Below are 5,105 nucleotides of genomic sequence, written 5' to 3'. Positions count from 1 at the left end.
TTCTCCCTCTGCCACTCCCCCTGCTTGCGCTCTCACTTTCTCTCTCAAATAAATAAACAAATAAAATTAAAGACTTTAATTTAAAAAAAAACACAAAGAGACTATAGACAAGTCATAGAAAAGAAATTCAGTTAGCAATCATGTGGCATAAATGCTACAGAGCAATTGCAATAGTTGGTCCTGCTGGGGGAGAGGGTGAACTATTTGACATTCTGAACCTTTAGGCTCCTCCCCACCCCTACCCTTCTTCCCAGGAGGGGAAAGAGTCTTGTAACTTATGGGAGGAGTGAGTCTTGTAACTCGGAATTTAGAAGGATAGCCCAGCCCCTTCTCCTTCTCCTTCTCCTCCCTCTTGGGAGCGAGGCTTCCCACAGAGGGCTCGTGTTCCCAGATGGCTCTCAGGCAAGGGTAGAGATCCAGCAGGCCCCATGCTGGGTGCTGGGGACCTAAGGTTTCAAAATCACAATCCATGTCCTAACAGAACTAACTGTAGAGGAGGAGACAGAGAGCAAGCATCCAGCCCAGTCTAGAAAAGGTCAAAGAAGTCTTCCCAGACTAGATGATCTTTTTTTTTTTAAGATTTTATTTATTTATTCATGAGAGACACACAGAGAGAGGCAGAGACACAGTCCAAGGCAGAAGCAGGCTCCATGCAGGGAGCCCGATGTGGGACTCAGTCCCAGGACTCTGGGATCACGCCCTGAGCCAAAGGCAGACGCTCAACCGCTGAGCCACCCAGGCATCCCACGGACTAGATGATCTTAAGTATGAATGGGGATTCTTTCAAAGAGGTCAATCAAGACAGAGGGACCAACATGATGCTTGGGATGACGGCAAGTAACCCAGTATTGTTGGATCATAAAAGGCAACAAGAAAAGGGGGCAGCAAGAAAGATGCCAGGGCCAAGTAGTGAAGGCCTTGCTGTGCCAGGCTAAGGATCTTTGGCCTTAGGGGGCAAAGGGCAGGGCAAAGAGCCTGTCAAGGACTCTAATAGCAGGTGATATGGCCATGTTTCTACTCTGAGGAATCACTGCAGGGCAGCAAATTTACGTGATGGCTTGAGCCACAGATTGTCTGAATTTCTCAGCTGCACACCCTCTCCCTAATCCACCACCACCGTGTTTTCCTCCACCTTGGCGAAGCAGACACCCTTCCTCCCAAGGAAATCTCTCTGCCCACCACTGTCTGGCTCTAACTTGCAAAAATTGCAGCCCAGGAATTTCAAGGAGCTGGATTTTGATCTCGTAGCAGCTTTGCTCTGTCAACAGTTTTAGCGAAAACTCCTCCACCTCTGCTGGCAATTTAGAGATAGCATTTCTGAAATGGTCTGTGGATAAAGGATGTTGCTGCTCTGGGAAAATTTGTCTCCTGCCAGGAGGAGACAAAGAACACGGAAATGCTGCCAACAGACGCTGTCCACAAGGGAAGGTCAAACATCCCTCAATGGTTCTTTTTTTTTTTTTTTAAAGTCTTGTCTTTTTCCATTTTTACACCAGTATCACTTTCTCCCCCCCAACCCCCCTATTGTCCTTTGGGGGAAGGTTAAATGATGCTTCTTAGGAATATTACATATTTCACCCAAACTACACAGTCTTGTTGCCTGGAGGGAAGAGGGTACAATGAAGACAGGGATGCCCGTAGAGCAGAGTGTGCCAACGAAGAGTCCCGGGGCCTCTCCAAGGACTCCCTCTGTTCTCCTCAAACTCCCATGGTTGAGCACAGCAAAACCTGCCTGGTACATAGGTGATACGTAATAAATGTTCTAGGGATGAACGAGACTCTTGTGAAGAACATTAATTCTGCAGCATAAACAGTCATCTCGGCAGAAAACCATATATCGTACCTCCAACTCTTCACCTTCTTGGGATAGCACTAAAGACACAGAAGATGTTTCAGGAGGATGACCTGAGACCTGAGACTTGGTGCCACTATAGAGGGACTTTTCCTTCCCAGGAGGACAGACAGGGACAAGTGGAATCAGGGCCGTGATCCCTAAGAAAGGCAGCTGCTGTGCCCCACTGCTTGAGGCTGTATCTCTGCCCTGAGAACAGAGAACATGAAACCCCCACAATTTCTGCTAGAAGCCTCTCTCCCATTTAGAAATCCACTTGCTTGCCCTTTCCATACAGAGGTCTGCGGAAGAATCAAGCTTTGTACTATGCTTGGTTCAGACCTGTCAGAAGAAACTTAGATTTTTTTTTTTAACAGGAGAATTGAACCAGTCGAGAGTTCTCTGTTGAACAAGAAATTGCCACAGCCTCCAGTGGAGGGCTAATTAACATCATTCTGGAGAATTCGTTTCTGCAGGTGGGTGGGTTAAGCATCAAGGGTCGGGAAGGTTATTTGCAGCTTAGGGGAACAAAACCAACGGCTGATAACAAATACCCCCCTTAACTCAAAAACACTAATAAAATATCTCGTTAGCGAGTACCTCTTATAAGCTTATAATACACTTATAAGTGTAATCATCAGAAGCCTTACGTAAAAGGTTACATTTCTAGGAGAGTAAAGAAAACCTTTGCAGTGAAAACATTAAATCTCTCAGAGAACCTCTTGTTCCTTCTCAGTAAACATTAAAGAGAAGTGCTGTAATGACAGTGACACACAGCAAATGAAAAGATTTAAACTTTTAAAAAAATTTTTTTATTTATTCATGAAAGACACACAGAGAGAGGCAGAGACAGAAGCAGGCTCCCTGAGGTGGGACCCGATCCCAGCACCCCAGGATCATGACCTGAGCCAAAGGCAGATGCTCAACTACTGAGCCACCCAGGCATCCCAGATTTAAACTTTAAATGAGATCTTTGCCCTGACTAGGTTTCCATGGATGAGCCTGAGATTATTGGAGTGTCAAGTTTCTCCAACCTTTTCTTTCTTAGCTTTCTCCAAAGGACAATTTCAGTGGAGCATGTAAAATTGTAATTTAAAATTCTCTGAGGGATCCCTGGGTGGTGCAGCGGTTTGGCGTCTGCCTTTGGCCCAGGGCGTGATCCTGGAGACCCGGGATCGAATCCCATGTCAGGCTCTCGGTGCATGGAGCCTGCTTCTCCCTCTGCCTGTGTCTCTGCCTCTCTCTCTCTCTCTCTCTGTATGACTATCATAAATAAATTTTAAAAATTAAAAATAAAATAAAATGTTATAAAAAATAATAAAATAAAATTCTCTGAGATCCATTCAAAAAAAATTAAAGACAATATCTGCTTTCTATGTGCCCCTATAAATAGGAAAGAAGCTCATCCATTTATCTATGTATGTCTCTCCCAAATAAATATGATGGGATATCACCAGGGCCCTGCAATTTCTCCCAATAAAAGAGATCACACACACACACACACACACACACACACACACACTCTGCTGAAACAGTTGACTACCTGTTCCTAGCTAGGGGTCCACCCCATGGCCCAGCAAGCCTGGTGGCCAGAACTCTTTAGATGATTGAAGACTCCTTCCAGCATTCACATGTCCCTTGACTTCGTATTTAAGGCAGAAGAAAGGGATGTAAAATCTTTTCCTTGCTCTCTCTTGGTGTCCTGCCTCTCCTGCCACACCAACATCAGGAGAATGGAAGTGAAGATGCTCCCTAATGTCAGTGGGCCATAAAAAATGCTAAGTCTCATCCTCTATATATGGTTCAGAAATAGGCTGACTCAGCTGTGCACTGCGCACGACTGCAAAGTTCAACTCCAGGTTTATGATACAGAGAAGCTCATTATTAAAATGTATCTGCTGTTGGAAACCACTAAGTTCAAAGACAGTTGAGTAAACTTTGAGAACTTTCATGCACTATTCAAAATAAGTTCATTTTTTAAAAATCTGAGTCCATAAATGAGTTAGAACTTTTCAAAAAAGCTTTCATTATGTTAAAAAGATTTTTATGTAAAATGTTTATTGAGATATGACACACAGAAAACTGCATAAGCCAGAGGGTACATCTAGATGAATTTTCATCAAATGAACATACCCGGGTCAAGGAAGAGAATGTCACCAGGCCCCAAAAGCCTCCTTGAGTCCACTTCTAGTAACTACCTCACAAGGGCAACTGCTCTCCTGACCTTTAACCCTATAGATTAGTTTCACCTGCCTCTGAACTTTCTGCAGATGGACTCATAATATTTATTCCTTTTTTATGTTTGCTTTCCTTACTGATCAGTATATTTATAAAATATATGCATGCTGTTGCATGTAGCTGTACTTTTTAAAAATTTTTTATTTATTTATGATAGTCACACAGAGAGAGAGAGAGAGAGAGAGAGAGAGGCAGAGACACAGGCAGAGGGAGAAGCAGGCTCCATGTCGGGAGCCCGACGCGGGACTCGATCCCAGGACTCCAGGATCGGGCCCTGGGCCAAAGGCAGGCGCCAAACCGCTGAGCCACCCAGGGATTATAGGGACCTTTAAACTGACAGTACCACAAAATCTACATCCTGAGGGATGTATTTCTTATTCAACAATAACTCACTGACCCAAATAAATTATGTAGACCTTGTTTGGATCCCAATCTGAATAACTGTAAAGCAAAATACAATGATGGGGAAATCTGAATATCAGCTGGATAGTAAATGATATTACAGAGTTAACGTTACTCTTTCTAGAGATGGTAATCATGGTTTATAGGTTTTTTTTTTTAAGAATTCTTATCTCTTAGCGATAGATACTAAAGTATTTATAAATTAACTGTAACGCCTGGGATTTCCTTGAAAGTAATGGGGGAGAGGGTTAGTAGGAAGGTATAAATGAATAATATAATGGCTATTTGTCAGTAGTTGCTGAAGCTGGATGATGGGTATTTGGGGTTCACTATATTATTCTATTTTTTGTGTATGTTTGAAATTTTCCATTAAAAACAAAGTCAAGGTGGCTCAGTCAGTTGAACATTAACTTTCAGCTCGGGTCATGATCTCAGGATCCTGGGATAGAGCCCCATGGGCTGCTCCCTGCTCAGTGGGAAACCTGCTTTCCCCCTGCCCCTCCTTGTGTGCTCTCTCACTCTCTTTCTGAAATAAATAAATAAGGGACGCCTGGGTGAGCCTCTGCTCTTGGCTCAGGCTGTGATCCCAGGACCCTGGGATCAAGTCCTGCATCAGGCTCCTCAGGGAGCCTGC

This window comes from Vulpes lagopus, chromosome 8 (genome assembly GCF_018345385.1).
Source record: "Vulpes lagopus strain Blue_001 chromosome 8, ASM1834538v1, whole genome shotgun sequence".
NCBI classification, from domain to species: Eukaryota; Metazoa; Chordata; class Mammalia; order Carnivora; family Canidae; genus Vulpes; species Vulpes lagopus.
This window is presented reverse-complemented; position numbering follows the sequence as displayed.